Below are 19,044 nucleotides of genomic sequence, written 5' to 3' on the forward strand. Positions count from 1 at the left end.
GCTCCTATTTTCCCCTTGACATATGCACTTGTGCTTAGGAATGCAGCAAATCTCTGTCAATTATACCTTGGCGCCAGAGTCCGTTTTCCTGGAAGTGCACCTCCAATGTCAAGAGGGTGTGGTGCAGTGGAGATGATGCTGCGTCTGGGTCAAAGACCTGCCTCCCTGCCTAGGAGACCTTGAGCAGTCATTGCCTGGACGTCTTTGACCATAAAATGCAGATGATGATGATGCCTCCCTTGCCTTCTCCCTGGACTAGCGTGTGAAGCAAAATCCAAACAGGACAACATGTGAAAGAATTCAGTAAACTGTGAATCACTGCCTTAGTGGAAACTCTTCTGGATGCACATAATAGAAGCACAATCAAGTAAGCAAAAAGGAAGACACTGAGTTGAAAGCAGACTGGGATACCTCTCAGAAACTATGGCAGGAGGTGAGGCTGGATCCAGAGCCAGGGTCTGGAGAGCGGGGAATGCAGGCAGCTCGCTCCTGTGGCTTCTCACTGCTTTTCCATCTGTTTTCATCTCTGTCTCTCTCTCCAGAGTGGCTTCCATTGTTCTGGCTTGCAGGGCCAAGCAGGGATACCCCATGGCTCCTGTGACTACATAGCCTTAATTTAAGCCATGAGCCCAGACGTCTATGCCAGGTCCTAATTCGGTTGGTTCAGCTGGGCTGGGTGTGGGCACGTGTTGTCCAGTGAGTCATGAATATGGACAGGGGTCACATAGAATAAATTTGACCATTCTTTGTCCATCCCTGTGGGTGTGAGCTGGGCAGGTACCAGGAGAAGAGACTTCTACAAACATTTGGCAACATCCAGTGGTGTGATTACAACAGTCAGTGAAAGAGGAAGATTCAATTTTGAGAACCTCTTTTCCTAGTGTCCCCATCTTTGCTGCCTTCCATGAGTTTGATCATGTGAACTCCATGGTGGTTGGCCATCGCTGGGCAATGCGGCCAAACAAAGTGAGCAAAAGTAGGCTGGAGGGCTCCGTGGGTGAATGGGACTAGGCTGGCTGTGGTGCCCCAGGAGCCCTGCAGCCACCTTGCAGCTTTTCTGAAATGGTGAACGGGCTGCTATTCTTCTTGTACCAAGGTGTCCATGTTGCCTTTCTCAAAAAATGAATTGCAAATAAGAGTGGGTACAAGTCATAGAAACCCATTCCAAGCTAGCTTACACAAAAAGGAGACCATTCTGGGGCTGCTTTTCCAGATCCCTCTGTCCTTTCTTTCCTGCTGCCCTTTGAGCCATTCCACTGTTTCCAGCTCTCTGGTGACAGGCATGGTGAGGTCTGCATTGATCCCCCCCACCATGAAATGAAGGGGAAGATGCTGAACTGCTGATTTTTCCCCCTTCTTTTTCTGTCATTGCCTGTGGTCTGCAATTACCCATTCCCCTCTTGGCCTTCAGAGCTGGCAGCTCCCAAGGCCAGACCACTGGGCAGGATTCCCAAGAGCAGTGCTAGCCTCTTTGGTGTCACAAAGGGTCAGGCCAGGCCTGCTCATCTCTTTCCCCAAGAGCAAGCTGCTTTTTGAGCAGATGTATGAACAATTGGATGCGTCTGATAGACTGCAGTTCTGTAAGGTTGCAATCCTACCAGCCTTGCAGAAAAGTAAAAAGAAAAGCTCCAAACTGAGGCCTCTCAATTCTGCCATCTTTCAGACTTTCCTGCGTTCTCACAGGTGGGCCAGCAACTAACCATGGACCAGTAGGCCTGTCCCCTGCACTATAGAAGATGCTGGTTATGGGATGTACAGGTGGAAGAGTGAAGGGAGCCACGCAGAAGACCCAGACCTTTTCCTTGCCCAGAACTTAACTGGGCAAACACACAGCAGATCCCTGCAGGATTTAACCCTTAAGGATTAGCCCTTAAGAAGCTACAAAGGTAAACAAGTACATGATTACATTCAGGCTGGTTGCTGAATAATAATAGCATCTGTTCCTGGCACCATTCTAATCAGTTTACATTTGTCAGTTCACACAGCAAATAAGTGACAGAGCCAGGATTTGAACCCAGACAGTCACTACACAAACTTCCTCCCACATTATCAGCCTCTCACAATGCAAACAAAACACTGACACAGAATGTGATCGTCTTTGCTCTTGTGTACTTGTGGTAATTTGCATGATTGAAAGACACCATTAGGAAAAAGAAATGTTTTAAATAACCCCTGGAAAAGCAAGGTTTAGAGACTGAACATTTCATGACCCATCCGAAGCTCAGCGGTCATTCATGACCCATCCGAAGCTCAGCGGTCAAGTTTGCAATGTTGCCAACTTCCCGCAAGAGTAAAACTGGGTGCTGTCGTTGCTGTTAATGGAGGAAGACCGTGACCTTGATGTACAGGTGGTGGGAGGGTGGGGCATTATTTAAGCAATGCGATCTGATGGGGGGTGCTGGAAAATGAACAAAAGTGTGAATTATTCCACAGCTGCTCACCCTGACGTTTATTGTGACTTTAAAATCTGTGAACATATGGTAACGGCTGGAAGCACAAAATAGCAGTTGGAAACGTGTAGACTTAAGGAAAAACCAGCCACCCTTATACCTCCCCACTTAGCTTCTCTGTAGAATGCTGTTGTCTTGCTAGCCTTTTTCGCTCCCAAATCTGAAGAAAGCCCAGGAACAAATGTCCCCTTTTCTTCAGCCCATCCGCCCATGCATCCGTGAGAGCTTTTCCCCCTCTGGTAACAGAAGTTAGTGTTTTGGTTCTTGGCTATGGTATTTTTATGTATTGTGCCCTTCCACAGTTTTTGTTGGATCTTGCTAAATTCCACGTCTTTGTTTTACAAGGCTGGATAGAGAGCTGGAAACATTAGGATGACATTTTGTTTGGGAATCCATGGTGGTCCTTGGAAATTCAGGTCAACGGCTGCTTCTGTTGCCAGTTGAGGGAGCCCCACTGTGTGGCTAGGAGATACCACCAGTCCCTGGCCTCCCAGTTATCCCCCTGGTCATCCAGCAAGCCTCACATCTTCCCCTTCCTCTTGAAAGCCTTTGGGAGCATCCTAGTGGCAATGACTGCCCCCTTCTCTGTGCCAGGGGCTGACTTCCACTTAGCCTGTCTAACTTTCTAGTTTTCTTTTTTTTTGAGACAGAGTTTCGCTCTTGTTGCCCAGGCTGGAGTGCACTGGCGTGATCTCGGCTCACCACAACCTCCACCTTCTGGTTTCAAGTGATTCTCCTGCCTCAGCCTCCCGAGCAGCTGGGATTACAGGCACCTGCCACCATGCCCAGCTAATTTTTGTATTTTTTTTTTTAGTAGAGACAGGGTTTCACCATGTTGGCCAGGCTGGTCTCGAACTCCTGACCTTGTTATCCACCTGCCTTGGCCTCCCAAAGTGCTGGGATTATAGGCGTGAGCCACCGCGCCCAGCTCACTTTCTAGTTTTCATGTTTTGTGTTGCTCTCTTCTAATTTGTAAGATTCTGAAATTTCAGAAGCATGTTTTCTTGATCCATCCCCTGCCTCCCTACATTGACAAGTAGTAGCCGGGTGCTTCCTCTGTCAACATACACATTCGTATTTGTATACTTGCTGCAAACCACCATGCCTTTGATCAAGGAATGAATCCACTGCTTTACAGAGATTTCCATTTCCTGATCCTCTCCTTTCCTAATCAAGTTGACTTGGGAACTAGGGGCACTCATAGAACCGAAGCCAGTTCACCCCTCTCAGAGTGAGAGAGACCTAGAGGTCAGTTTCATGGGTAAACTGAGGCTCCCTCAGATACCTGCTCTTTCACATAACAAGCTGTCCCAGAAGGACCAGTTCATACAGCAACTTCTTTTCTAAACACATCTCTCTGGAAAGCCCCATGCAGAGAGTGCTAGCTTCCTACCCGATGTCCACCCCCACCTTCTCTCTTAGAGATCCCCGGTGTTATCCTGGTTAGCACATATCCAGTGAAAAGATGAGTTCTCTTGCAGAAGATAAAAGCAGAAGTTGTTGGGTGGGACTTCTAGGAAAGCCTTGTTTGCCATTCCATCCTTCCTGATTCCTGTTGTTTGAGATGTGGATGTGATGGCTGGAGCTGCAACAGACATATTGAGGCTGTGAAGAAAAGACTAAAAGAATCATGGACCAGATGCAGTGGCTCACGCCTGTAATCCCAACACTTTGGGAGGCCGAAGCAGGTGGATCATGAGGTCAAGAGATTGAGACCATCCTGGCCAACATGGCGAAACCCCGTCTCTACTAAAAATACAAAAATTAGCTGGGCATGATGGTGTGCCCCTGTAGTCCCAGCTACTTGGGAGGCTGAGGCAAGAGAATCGCTTGAACTTGGGAGGTGGAGGTTGTAGTGAGCTGAGATCGTGCCACTGCACTCCAGCCTGGCGACAGAGTGAGACTCCATCTCAAAAAATAAAAATAAAAAAATTACAAATACCTGTCCCTGATTTTCTCAAGCCACCAAACCAATGCCAGTAATTACTCATGTCTGCATTTCTCATGACATGACAAAAATAAACACCTTCATGCATTTACGCCACTACAGTCAGTTCTCTATTGCTAGCAACTGAAAGCAATTCCTAACTGATATACTGTGTTAGAGAGAGAGTAGTTCAGTGATTATTCACAGGCTTGAGTGACAGGGAGCTGAGCTCTTATGAAGCCAGTTCTCAGGAGTTCTTCCTTTGCTGACAAGCCCTAGAGTCAATCTTCTCTGAGTTAAGAGATTCTTTTTGGTGTTCCCAAATATAACTGCTTCAGTGTAAGTGAAACACGAAAGCCACCAGGCTCCCTCCCTAGAAGCAGTTTTAGGAAAGCAAGTCATCATCTCTCTTTGACGTGTGGTCACCTGCCAAAGTGTTGCTGATACCAAAGCCCACGAGCTACATGTCCAAGTTCTCCAACATCTGGCAGCTGAGCTGCTACTTGCTTTTTTAAGCACAAAACCAAGCATTCAAATGTTCCCGATTTAGCCTCATAAGCTTTATGTTGGGCTCCTCTACCTTGGCCCACAGCTGCCAGTAATTCAACACTCTCTCTTATACAGATATGTTCAGTTTTTTTCCCTGCGTGCATTCCCTTCATCCCCAACTGTGATGAAGTCACACTGGAGGAATTTTTCGACCAAGATTAGGTGTCCAAAAGGTTTCTCTGGGGCTGAGGTGGAGGTGAGAGTGTCCTCAAAAGGTGGCCCTTTTGAAAAACCCGATCCTCTCTGTAGCCAGGCCCTCACTGCAAGCAGCCAGATTAACTTGTGCCGTGGAGGGGGGTGGTATGGCGTTGGTGGGGAAATCTAACCCCGCCTTTTTTCTCCTTCACATCTGGGCAGTTTGAGAAGCTGGTTGGTGGGAGGCTGAACTCGGGAGCCAATAAACTGCATTCCCAAAGGCTAAGCATCCCATTTTGTGAGCCCCATCATCTCTTGCTGATGCTGTGCAGGACCTGAAGGCTCCTAGGCTGCCTGCTCCCTCCCTCTCTGTTTTCTCCTGTCATGCCCCAGTTTAGTGCTGCCTTCTGTAGGGAGTCTGTGCAGTCAGGGAATATTGGCACTAAGGGGCTTCAAGCTTATCTCATCTCACTTTTTTTTTTTTTTTTTTTTGAGACAGAGGCTGGAGAGCAGTGGCATGATCTCGACTCACTGCAACCTACACCTCCCAAGTTTAAGTGATTCTCCTGCCTCAGCCTCCTGAGTAACTGGGACTATAGGTGCCCACCATCATGCCCAGCTAATTTTTGTATTTTTAGTAGAGACAGGGTTTCACCATGTTGGCCAGGCTGCTCTCAAACTCCTAACCTCAAGTAATCTGCCTGCCTCAGCCTTCCAAAGTGCTGGAATTACAGATGTGAGCCACCATGCCCGGCCCTGTCTTACCTTCTAATTCAAAGTATGGGCAAACTGACGTCGATGGCAGGTCGGAGACCTGCCTTAGGTTATATCGCTAGTTAGTGGCCCAGCTTTTAGTCCTGATCCTAAACAAGCATGCCTGTCACAATGATAGATTAGTAATAGATTAAAGCTGATTTTTTTTTCTTCTTTTAGATGGAGTCTCGCTCTGTCGCCCAGGCTGGAGTGCACTGGCACGATCTCGGCTCACTGCAAGCTCCACCTCCTGAGTTCATGCCATTCTCCTGCCTCAGCTTCCCAAGTAGCTGGGACTACAGGTGCCTACCACCACGCCTGGCTAATTTTTTGTATTTTTAGTAGGGATGGAGTCTCACCGTATTAGCCAGGATGGTCCTGATCTCCTGACCTCAGGTGATCCACCTGCCTCGGCCTCCCAAAGTGCTGGGATTGCAGGCGTGAGCCACCGCACCTGACCGATCTGATTCTTAAATAGCATTTACTATGTGCAGGACACCATTCTAATGTATACATAAAATCGTCCCATGTTATGCATGAAGAATGTAAGGCAAAGAAAGGTTGAATAGCTTGCCCAAAGTCTCAGATAGTAAGTGGCAGAGTTGGGATTTGATCCTAGGCAGTCCGGCTCTGTTCTTGACCACTCCACTATACCGATACACTAATACCCATTCTTTGACTTGTTTACATCAGGTCCAGATGAGAGCTCTCTAATAAAACTCCTCGGTCAGAGGAATACTGGCTTAACATCTTACCCCTGGAGGAGCATTTCCCAAAATATGATAGCAACAGGTGTTGAAAAAACTAACAAAAACAAAAATAAATGCTATAGCCAAATAAATTTGCAGTTACATTAAACCAAGTTAAACAGGTTTTATATTACAGAACTTCTCAGAGCCTTTAATATGCTAATAGACATTATACATTCTCTGAGAGAGTCTAAAATATTTCCCAAACTTTTGGGACCATAGAAGCTTTTTTGATGCATTGATGTCATGACATATCATGTGCCCTGTGGAAAACTCAATTGAGTAAAAAAGGCAAATTGTGTATTATTACAAAAAGAGTTTTGATGTCAAGAATGTCCTAAGATGGGTTAATCCCAACACTTTGGGAGGCTGAGGCAGAAGGATCCCTTAAGCTCAGGAGTTCAAGACCAACCTGGCCAACTTAGGAAGACGCCCCATCTCTATATTTTTTAAAAGGCTTTTTTAAAAAATGAAAAAAAAAAAAAAAGATGAGTTCAAAACCCCCAGGGTTCCCTGGTCCACAGCTTGACAACGGCTATTCTAGAAAATACTATTTAAAATATAAGACTTGAAGCTCATCTTCAAGGGAGGCTAAATACCATATCATACTGCCCCATGCATAGGATGAAGGAGAAAAGCGAATGAAAGAATGTGGATGTGTGTTTTAAAAACAGTCCCCTTTCATTTCACATTCTATGTCCATATAAATAAAAAAATAATTAAAAAAAAATCAGTTCCCTATCCTATTAGTTCTCTTTTCTTTTTTCCTTTTATATTCTCTTTCCTCCTTTTTTTTTTTTTTTTTTTTTTCATTTAAAAATCTCTTGTTGCTCCATAAAGATTTAAGGTAGCTTAATCTTCCAGTGAGTCAATGTTCCTGTTGACGGAGACATATTTAAGTAAAGGGTCATTATTTTAGGTGGATTCCTAACCCTTCACTCTATCCTAAAAATTCCCTACTATCATCCTACAGGTCAACCTAAAATTTCTGCCATTGGCATTTTGTTTATTGGGTTAAGGCCATGTCTTTCAAGAAAGAGGCCTTGGGTTAAGATACAGTTTCATTTTGCAGCTAGGTGTGAACACAGGTGGCTACTGCCACATGAGAATGTGTCTCTCAGATTAGGGCACTCATCCAGGAAGAGACCCCTAAGGACAGGGACCTGGGATGGGAAAGTACTACGATGGGTACTTGCATGCAGCCCTAGAAAGTGAGGTGCCCTGCTAAGAAGTCACTCTTTCCTTTTTAGGGAGATGTCCAAAGATATGTTTTATTTCTTTAACAGGTTTGCTTTTTTTTTTTTTTGAGACAGAGTCTTGCTCTGTCACCCAGGCTGGAGTGCAGTGGCACGATCTCCGATCACTGCAATCTCTGCCTCCCGGGTTCAAGCAATTCTCCTGCTTCAGCCTCCCAAGTAGCTGGGACTACAGGCATGCACCACCACGCCCGGCTAATTTTTTTGTATTAAAGTAGAAATGGGGTTTCACCATGTTGGGCAGTCTGGTCTTAAACTCCTGACCTCAGGCAATCCACCAGCCTCTGCCTCCCAAAGTGCTGGGATTAAGGCATGAGGCACTGCACCTGGCCTCTTTAACAGTTTTATCTAGGGCCTGCCCTTATCCGAGGTCATTTTGTGTTTATATTAGACTGCAGGTCTTTGAACCTGATTTCAAACCTCATGTCAAGGCTAATGCAGCATCTGCAGTACTGCACCCGAATGTGACAACCCAGACCAGGTGGGGAAAATGAAATCTAGTTCAGGCTGGGTGGCCCAAGGTCCCCCTTGTTACACTGGCCAGCAGCAAGGTAACACTGGCCTTGGCTCACAAGGCACGTAAACCACACAAGATGCTGCAGTCAACACCATCGAGGCGAGAGAGAGAATTATAGACTGGAGGGGATGCAAAGGGTCCTCTCCCTTGAGAACCCCACCGTGTCCCATGCTTCTTTGTTCTGTCTTCACAGGACTGGGGGTCTAGCTATCTGTAATTGGGAAGTGAAGAGGATATGACCGCCAGGTGATGCTAACCCCGAATCCTTGGTGCCTGTATTATGCACCCTATACTGAATTTCGGTTCCAGCTGTGTGCTAGGTGAGTCTTTGGGTGTTTGGCTGAATGATCTTTTAAGGCTGGTGTGCCCCTTGTCAAGGCTAACCCATCCAGCTAAGTGTTTTCTAAACAACAACACAGTCTGGGCACAGTGGCTCACACCTGCAATCCCAGCATTTTGGGAAGCCAAGGCAGGTGGATCATCTGAGGTCAGGAGTTCGAAACCAGCCTGGACAACATGGTGAAACCCCATCTCTACTAAAAATACAAAAATTAGCCAGATATGGTGGCGGGCGCCTGTAGCCCCAGCTACTCAGGAGGCTGAGGCAGAATTGCTTAAACTCAGGAGGGGGAGGTTGCAGTGAGGCAAGATCGTGCCACTGCACTTCAGCCTGGGTGACAGAACAGGACGCTGTCTCAAAAACAAAAACAAAAAACAAAACAAGCTTATTAGGAGTTTTTGTATGTATGTTAGTAATACATACTAATTATAGAAGATTTAGAAAATACGGATAAGAAAATGGAAAAGTCATCATAATCCTATCACCCAGAGATAACCACAGCCGACTTTGGATGTAAGTCCCTCCTGTCCATCCTTCCAGTGTCTAAATCTCACTACATATGCTGCTGATGGGATTCATGTGTGGTCCAAGCATCGCGCTGCCCCACCCCTCAGACGCTGATCTGCAGCCGTGACTGACTTAGGGGAAGGGGCCAGTTTTTCTGTTGGGCTTCTTGGGCCTGGAGGGTAAAGGGAGGGGCTAACAGGGAGCCCGGCGCTCTCTCTGTCTCAAGGCCAGGTCTGACCTGGCAGAGAGGAACTGGCTCCACAGCTCTGGGCAGAATCCACTGCCGCTTCCATGCAGGGAGGACCGGGGGAACCGCAGTCCCACTCTGGTAAGTGAAGAGAGGGAAGCTGTTTATCTTCAATAGTGCGTTGGGGCTGGTATTTTCTCTCCTGGCACCCTCATCCTGGGGCAGGGTCCTTGGCAGGAGTGGACAGAGACAATGCCCTCTTGGCCACACTTCCACGTCCTTAGCTCCTCACACCCCCTCCAGCACTGGCCACTGAGGCTGCTCTGCTATTCCTTTTAGATTTCCCAATTCCAAGTCTATATTTAGTCTTTTCTGCACTAGAACACGCACGGCAGTTAAATATGAAATCTAAGATGTCATCAACCAGCAGCCTAGGATTCCACATAAAATGCATGCAGAAACATACCGAGGGCTGGCTGGCTGCGATGAGTCACCTCAGGGCCCCCAGCCGCTCGCCACCTCTTAATTCTTCACATTAAGCAAGGAGAGCAACTGGGGAAGCTGGGCTCTTCAGAGGCAAACACCGGCCAACTAGGGGATGCTCCTCTGCTGTTTCCACTTCTCCCCAGGCAGCCCCTGCTGGCTTTCTGTTTATTTTGCAATTAGCACTTGAAGGAGACTCTGGGGACATTTTTGCTTGGGGGCTGAGAGCTGATATTTCAGAATTTCTTCCCCTCCTTAAAGCACTAGGTTCTGGAAGGAGGGTTTGAAAACAACAACTCTCAGCGTTCTTTCTAATAATACTCTTGATAATGATCCTTGGCAATTTCATTATCCACAGACATGATCCTTCCGATACTCAGCCTCCCAGTTCCTCTCCTTGCTCTTTTCCACCAATCTTGTCCTTTATGGTATCGCGGCCACTCACCCCCATGGCCGTTCCCTTGACTCTGTCGTTACTCCCAGTTGCGCTGTCTGTACCATCTTGACTTCAAAGGTCCCACTCTCCTAACACAGTACCCGTCCCACTCAGTCTTCCCTCTCCAGTGATTCTTCAGCTTTACTGCGACCCACAATGGACTGATCTGAGATCTTTTCACCGTTCCTTGCTCCTACTTGCAAGTCCTCCCTGCCCTCTGTACCCACTTAGATGCTGTGATCTGGGGTCTTCGTCCCTCCCATCAATACACAGTCAACTCCCTTGACCCCCTCTCCTTTGTTGTACCTGCCTGGCAAGACCACAGTCCTGGCTGAATCCTACTGTCTGCCCACTGTGTGCACCTGCCCGGCTGTGTGCAGCTGCCTGGTCTCACTCTAAGTTCAGCCTCACTAGCTGCAGGTGGGTCCTGGCGTCTGGCTGGCACTCCTATTTCATTTCCCTGCACTACTTATTCTCACACTCTACAAGACAGTGATTTCATATTTTTTCCCCACTCAAACTTGCAACACTTCCTCCCCTATCCTCACCCTCACCTGGTGACCTTTCTTCCAAATTCACTGAGCTAATAAAATAACTGGCTGCCAAGTTCCCATCTTCCCACCCTTGCCCGCACTCCCACCTCCATCTGTGCCTACCTGCTCTGCCTTCCCGCCTTAGACAAAGACTGAATTTCCCAAGCGCCTGTCAGCAATTCTCAAAGTGTGGGCCTGAATCTTGACTGTATCAGTATCACCTGGGGGATGGTCAGAAAATGCAGCTTGTCCACCCCTAGTCCAGACCTGCTGAATCAGAATGTCTGGGGCAGGGCCAGGCTCAGTGGCTCATGCCTGTAATCGCAGCACTTTGGGAGGCCAAGGCAGGTGGATCATTTGAGGCCAGGAGTTTGAGATAAACATGTGAAACCCCATCTCTACTACAAATGCAGAGATTCACCAGGCGTGGTGGTATGCACCTGTAATCCCATCTGCTTAGGAGGCTGAGGCATGAGAATCACTTGAATCTGGGAGGCGGAAGTTGCAGTGAGCCAAGATTGTGCCACTGCATTCCAGCTTGGGCAACAGAGCAAGACTCTGTTAAAAAAAAAAAAAAAAAAAAAAAAGTCTGAGGTGGGGCCCCAGAATCTGTTTCAATGGGCTCTCCAAGGCATTCTTATGCATGGCACTGAGCTAGGTCCCTTTCTCTGTCACCTACTCAAGGACATCCCTCTAGCAGTTGTCTCTTCTCTACAGGATCGTTTCCAATATCATACAAACAAACCAGAAACAAAACACCTCTCTAGACCCCAAGCCTGCTTTAGCTGCCACCCCATTTCTCTACTTCCCTGGTTTCTCTTGAACTCCCTTCAATCAGTCTTTGGTTTTCACCCTCCTCCAAAAGTGCTCTCGCCAAGGTCATTGTGAGAGAAACTGGCTAGATGGTCACCAAACCACTTCCTCTTCCAGGGCACATAACCAAATGATGTTTCCCAGTTACTTTGCCTTTAAATGAGGCCGTGTGACTAGTTCTTGCCATGGGAACTCCAGTAGGGTCAACGTGCCAGCTTCAGGCTGAAGCACCAGAGCTCAGGTGTGCTTCTATATGGACCACTCCTTCCCTTTCCAAGGGAACCATGGCAGGTGTGCACTGAAGATGGAAAGAGCCTGGCACCCAAATCACCAAGAAGGCCACCTGCCAAATACTTGATTGGACTGTGAGATGAGTGAAATATAAGCTTTTTATTGTACTAAGTTATTGATTCCAGGGTTATTCATTGGAGAAATAAGACTGCCCCAATAAAGTCACCAGGGACTTCCAAATTTCTAAATCCAATAGTCAATTCTTAGTTATTATCACTTGTGACCAAATAGCAGCATTTGGCAAAGTCAATCAATGGTTACTTTTTGAAAAATTTTCTTTATATATTCTCTAGGCTGTTTTTTTAAGAAAAAATTCTTTAATTCACTTTAGTGTGCTTTGCTAAGTCCTCTTTGTGTAAGATTGCCCCAGGACTTAGTCCTTGGATCTCTTCTCTCTCAGTACTCACTCCTTTGTTAATATCAACCTCATTCTTGGCTTTGAATACCTTCTCTACACTGATTACTTCCAAGCTTACATCTCTAGCCTGAACCCAAGACTTGCTTGATCCACAACCTACTGGACATCTCCACTTGGTGTCTAATAGCTACCCAAACCATACCCAAAACCATAATCCTGATGCCTTTCACCCTACTTCACCCATAACCTTCCTCTTCTCACTAAATATTAACTCTATCCTTCCAGTTGCTTCAGCAAAAGAAGCTGTGGACTAATCCTTGAGTCTCGCTCATTTCCCATATCCTATTATTATTAAATTCTGCAGGTCTTACCCTAACAACATCCAGACTCTCAGCTTATTCTTATGCTGCTGTCGTGGTCTGAGCCACTGCCACCATCTCCTGCTTGAGTTGTCCTGCTCTCCTCCTCACAGTCTTGCTGCTCGCTTTCTTTTCTGCCTTCTTTATAGTCTTAATCCAGCACCCAGCATGAGCTTCATACACAAAAATCAGATTGTCTCACTTTTCTGTTTCAACCCTCCCCCTCTGCCAGTATTTTCCCAGATCGCTTAGAATTAAAATGCTGAAGGTGGCTCACAGGCTCCCTGTTGCCCCTCTGCCTTCATCTCTCTGGACTCTCCTTGGCTCAGTCCATTCCTGTAACACCCTCTTCTTCGCTGTTTGAATCCTGCTCTTGCCTGGAATATGCTGGCCCAGATAGTCATCGCTTGCTCCCTCACTGCCTTCAAACCTCTGGTCAAATTTACCTTAACAGAGGGGCCTTCCCTGATGTCAGCTCATGCCCTACACTCCCTGTGCCTCTCAGCACTTATCACTACCTAGACAGTTACTTTATTGTTTGTCTACTCCCACCAGAATGTAAGGTGAGCAGGGACTTTGTCTTGTTTATTCTGTGTCTCCAGAACATAGAACAGTGTTGGGTACACAGTAGGTGCTCAATAAACATTTGTAGAATGAATGAAAGAACAAACAGCTGAAAGGGCCAGCTACAGCCTCCTTGGCTTAGTGAAGAAGCAAGTTTTTCCAGTTGTATTTTGCACTTGTGCTTCCATTCTGGTGGATCCAGAGTCTTTTCTTCCTTTCCTTGTGAAGTTTGTCTCAAGGATCTTGTCTGCCTCTTGTGTGACCTGTTTTGGACTGTCCTGGGTGATTCGCTCATCTTCTCAAAAGTTGGCCTTGCAGTTACCTGGTGACATTGTACGTGATTCTCTATCACAGATTCTTGTTCATGAGGCTCCAGGACTTCATTGTACACCATGGGGAGGGCTGATCCTCCACCTGCTGAGGTCTGACTAGAGTCACCAAGGGCAGCATCGGGTTCTTCTTTTGCAAAAGTGCAGAAAAGCAATCATGAAACCATCAGAGGAGAGGATGGAGGTGTGGAGGCCTGTCCAGTCATAGGATTCTGGAAGAGGGATGAACGGGCTGGGCAGGCTGCTGAGGAGGTGCTGCTTCCTGGTGCCCCCTCCTCTCCAGCACTGTCTCTGGGAAAGGTTGTTGGAACCAGAAAACACACAGCCTTGGTTGATGAAAAGCCTGTTTATTCCTAGTACACTGGACACTTTGTTCAGGAATAGTTCATCCATTTGAAAATATTGCCCTTGTAATGGTGCCAAGGTCATTGCCTGCTGGGGTTATCAGCACTGTGTGTGCCAGCTCTGACTGGGTGTTTTAATAGGTGGATCATTTCCCTGCCAGAGGGACTACAGAACATTGAATGGTTAATTTGTATTCAGTGCTATCCCTGCATGCAGTCTTCATATTAAGTTTTTGTTGGGACTTTAAGAAAAAAAGAGAAATGAATAAATAGGTTAGGATGCAATGAACTGCTTTAAAAGGAATTTTAAGTGGTACTGACTCACTTTAGAGTTCTCCATACCCATCTGATAATAACAATGTACCTACCTTTGCAAAGTTTGCCAAACAACAACAACAAACTCTTGTATTCATTGTCTGCTTTGATGCTGAAATCAATCCTGTAAGGTAGGGTGGTGTGGTCCTACCTTACAGGATTGATTTGAGCATCAAAGGAGACAATGAATACAAGGTGAGAAACTGAGGCTCAGGGAAATTAAATGGCTTTTGTCAAACAAGGTCAAAGAATTAACACAGTGGAACCAGCATTGTGACCCAAGTCTCTTAGTGCCCAGATTTGACCGTGTCCATCCCATCATGGTGAGCCAGGCAGGTGTACAGGGGAAGGATCTAGCTGGGTTTGGACAGAGATGCTTGATGTGTCGAAGTGAATGTGAGTGAAGAATAATTTTGTTACTAGCTATAGCCCTTGTCAGCCAACACATGGTAATAAATACAGTTGCTCACCTTGAAAATGGTGTGAAGCCCCTACCTGCTGAGTGGATGATGAGTGTCCACTCATGTGTGCCCAGGCCTGGGGGAGGCAAACATTCCATGCAGCAGCCTGTGGCACTGTGGGAAAATCTCCTCTCTGGTTTTTGAGAGATCAGAGTTCTAGTGCCAGCTCCACAGTACATAGGTCCATCGTGTGACTTTGAGCAAACAAGGTCTATAATCTGTAAAAACAGATTTGATCACATCTGTTCACCCCCCTAGTATAGACAGACAAGTTTTATTGCAATGTACCAGTGGCTGGAATAAAGAAATAAAAAGCTCACCCATCAAATTGGTGAATGCCATGAAGTTAGAGTGTAGCTAATGACAAATGACAGATAAGTTTTCTTGAAGACCTTGAGACTTGTAGGAACATTTAGATGAAACGTCTAAGGTAAATGCACAGAATTGTATTTAGGTTTAACAAAAATTGCACCAGTGACAGCATTTGTTCTTGATGCACACTAGTTTACTTGTTGAAAAGATTTGGGAAAGGGAATACACAGGTTTGGACTCGAGAAGATTTAGGAGTTTTAATTGATTCAAGTCTCAATATGAATGGGGATTGACAAAGAAATTAGCACAACCATGGACTCTCCCAACACAAGTGTAGAATCTAGGACAAGGAACCATGTTGGGCTTGCATGCGTGGCCAGGTAAGCACTGGGTTCTGTAAGCATACGCTTAATAAGGTTATTGACAAACTGGAACTAGCGTAAATGGTTGGGAAATCATAGTCTATATCAGTGGTTTTAAGGCCTGTAAGGAGAACACTTAATGGGCTGACATGATGGTGGTTTGCACAGAAATAAATGGTGAGGAGGATGAGGAAGTGCATAATCCATATGGGTATCTGCAGGGCCAAAGCTAATCCAGCAGATGAAACTAAAGAGAGGCAGAGTTTACCTGTAAAAATGGAAGCAGGAGGCCTTGCCAGGTGGTGAGCTGCTTCTTGTCAGATGTGCAGGCAGTGGCAGCCTGACCTCCTTGTGGGGACTGGCACGGAGGTTCCAGCACCATGTGAGATTGGAGCTAAGGAAGGGCTCTTGCCTGACAGCAGCAATCTAGGAAATGGGAGAATGAGTGAGATGAAAACTGGAAATGCTTTGTAAATGTGAGGTTGTACTGTTAGGCGCTGAGGAGGAAGGCCCTCAGCATTGCCTCAACTCAGACTTTCCACCATTCCTAGGTAGGGCGAGAAGTGTCTGTCTATACTCACTCCTCACTATCTACAGCCGGTCTCTAAGCTCTGCCCGTCCCTCTGCATATGCCTGCACACAGTCACACAGTTTGCTAAGAAGTGTTCTTTTGGCCGGGCGCGGTGGCTCAAGCCTGTAATCCCAGCACTTTGGGAGGCCGAGACGGGTGGATCACGAGGTCAGGAGATCAAGACCATCCTGGCGAACACGGTGAAACCCTGTCTCTACTAAAAAATACAAAAAACTAGCCGGGCGAGATGGCGGGCGCCTGTAGTCCCAGCTACTCGGGAGGCTGAGGCAGGAGAATGGCGTGAACCCGGGAGGCGGAGCTTGCAGTGAGCTGAGATCCGGCCACTGCACTCCAGCCTGGGCGGCAGAGCGAGACTCCGTCTCAAAAAAAAAAAAAAAAAAAAAAAAAGAAGTGTTCTTTCGTTTGTTTTAGACAAGGTCTCGCTCTGTTGCCCAGGCTGGAGTGTTCCTAAGCAGCTGGGACTACAGGCATGAGCCACCACGCCCAGCTAATTTTTACATTTTTTTGTAGAGGTGGAGTTTCGCCATGTTGCCCAGGCTGGTCTGGGACTCCTGGGCTCAAGCAATCCTCCCACCTTAGCCTCCCGAAGTGTTGGGATTACAGGTGTGAGCCACTGTGCCCGGCCTGCTGAGACTTTTGAATGTGTCCTGTTTCCACTATACAATTGAGAACACTGAAGTACCAGAGAATTCCAGGGTGGGGAAGAAATCCAGAGTCTGCTCCTGAAAGAGGTCACCCTTGAGTGTGAGTCTGTTCCAGGTAAATCAAGTGAGCTGGAAGATCAGTGAGCTTGGATTTATTTGGTATCTTTTTTTGTTGTTCCTTCTTTAAAGGGAGCCGTAGAATTAAGGGTTGAGGTTTTTCTTTCTTCCTTTTCTTTTTAGAGTTTTTTTGGGCTACCTAATACATCAGCTGAACTAATCTGCAGAAAATAAATTTATCTTTAAAATAGAGCTATTTAGATGCCTGAGTAACAAACCCTATCTCAGTAGAAGCTGTTGGCAAAATGAAGCTCACCTCTTAGGCTGACAGCACTGTGGAAATGATGCTCACGGTTTCAGGGGTGAAACCAGATTGGCTTCCAGCCAAGGGTGCCTTCCTAATGGGCGTATTTGCATTTGGGGAGGAAAAGACCTGTGGCAACACAGCCGCGTGGTTGTCCCTCATAACCCACAGTTGGGTTTCATCTGGACTGCCTCCCCACCCCTAGCATCTGCTGATGTATCTGTGTCTAAAGCCATAGTTTACTCTTTTTTGTCCTCATCCTTCAACAAGCCCTACGTCTTATGTGCCTACTGTCCAGACTTCTCTTAAATCTATCTATTCCTTTCCACCCCAACTATCAACTCAACTGAATAGCCTCTAAATGAGGCATTGTGCTAGGCTCTGAATTGCAAAGATCATTAGGGCATTTGGTCTTATTACTTCAATTCTGGGTTACGCACCTGTGCCAGGAGGTGCAGCTGATTTTCCTGATTACACTTCCAGACCTGCCACTGCTTCTCATACACACAACTGTTGCTCAGATGCTATCCTGTCCTTCCTGTGAGGTATAGTCAAAACCTGCATTTTCAGAGGCCTCTGTAGCATGCACCCATTGTGACTGCGCAGTCTTAGCTCCTTTTGGCCCTGTAGAAGGAGAGTGGATTCTAGAAAGATCCCTGCCCAGCCACTTCCTGCCCACTGTGACCTTGAGCAGAATCTCAGGCTCCAAGTGTTGTATGAGTGATGGTGAAGGGGTAGCAAGGAAACTTGAGTGGGTTTGTCAGAACTAGGAGCAATAAGAAAACTTGAAAGAGCCTCCTGTCTTAAGAAGGCACTTGACTGCCTCTGATCAATTCAGGGAGGCTTCAACAGCTCTTAAGAGGATTAGGCCAAAGGACTTCAGTGAAACTTTTGTGCTTTTGTTCCCTAGAGTAGAAACCCTTGACACGTGTTACACACAAACAACACTTGGGGTAGAACAAGAGCTTCGCAATGATCTGTCTGGAACCCATGATACAATTCAGCATCTCTTTAGAGCTTCAGTCTATTAAACATTTCCAGACTATTTCACTTAACCTTCACAATTATTGAAATGCTTAGGGGGAAAAAAAAACCCTCCACATTTAAGATTTCTTAAGCAGAAGCATCACCAGCAGCCTCAACAGCCATTCAAAAAGATATCTTCTCCAGGCTTGTTACCTCTTATCCTCCCTCTGTTATATTATAGAACTCTTCTTAGAGAGATTACCTGGAAAGAGGTAAAGTATGCATAGACATGATCAGCCCCATTTGCAGATGAAGAAATGAGACTCAGAGTGGCAAAGTGACTTTTTCAGAATCACAGCAGTAAATGGTAGCATTAGGAAGCTAAGCCTGATAATCCTGTTCTTGTCCTGTTGAGGAGATAGTGAGAGCAAAGGGAAGTGGCGACAATGAAGGAATAAAACCAAGCTCATCCCCCTGTTCCTCATGCCCAACGCTTGCCAAGACTTTAGGTAACAGAAGGAAGAGAACACATGGATGGGGACATGCTGGGCCCGGAAGAGCTGTGTATGTCCTGCAGACCACGCATGTGGAGCCCATGGCCATGTGAAGGGGGTGGGGTTCCAGTCCTAGAAGCAGGATCATGGAAGTGGCCTTGGAGGACCTGACGAGGAAGCCTATGATCTTCCAGGTACCTTTAGGTGATGTGGATTTAGACACTGGGTGTGGCTGTGAAGCAGACTTTTGCTTTTTTGGTTGTCCGGCATTCATTTAATCATTCCCCAGCTTCCTGCTTGGGAACTTCCACTAATGCTATCAATCCATGGACTTCTAGAGGAGCTGAATCTACCGCTGGCTCAGGAACAGGCACCTGACCTGGGCCTAAGTTAATGAATCCATCAAATTTACCTTGGCAAAGTGATTGCCTCAGGAATGGGCAGTGACCCAACTAGAGCCAATAGGACTTTTCCCAGGTATCCTGAAACAGACACTCTTTTTCTCCTGGATGTGGACCTGAGACAGTATAGTTCTGGGAGTTGCTGACAACCATCTTATGGTCATGAGCTGATTTGAGATTGGCTTCAACAAACAGGAAGTAGAACAGAGAGAGAGAGATAAATTGGATCCTGACAAAATTTGTTTGGAATCTTGTA

At 46.5% G+C, this 19,044-nt stretch overlaps 1 long non-coding RNA gene across 2 annotated transcripts; it reads left to right on the forward strand.

Moving 5' to 3' along the window:
* Positions 1 to 873: 873 nt before the first annotated feature.
* LOC112623660 lies at positions 874 to 18,564 on the forward strand. 2 transcript variants are annotated; one of them, XR_003119185.1, is made up of 5 exons: positions 1,034 to 1,065; positions 8,530 to 8,656; positions 9,410 to 9,511; positions 16,433 to 16,706; positions 17,838 to 17,903. It is a non-coding gene; the product is annotated as an uncharacterized LOC112623660 (long non-coding RNA). The 2 variants fall into 2 exon arrangements; XR_003119184.1 differs by lacking the exon at positions 16,433 to 16,706 and having other exon boundaries at positions 874 to 1,065; positions 17,838 to 18,564.
* The last annotated feature ends 480 nt before the right edge of the window (positions 18,565 to 19,044 follow it).

This window comes from Theropithecus gelada, chromosome 4, assembly GCF_003255815.1.
Source record: "Theropithecus gelada isolate Dixy chromosome 4, Tgel_1.0, whole genome shotgun sequence".
Classification (NCBI taxonomy): domain Eukaryota; kingdom Metazoa; phylum Chordata; class Mammalia; order Primates; family Cercopithecidae; genus Theropithecus; species Theropithecus gelada.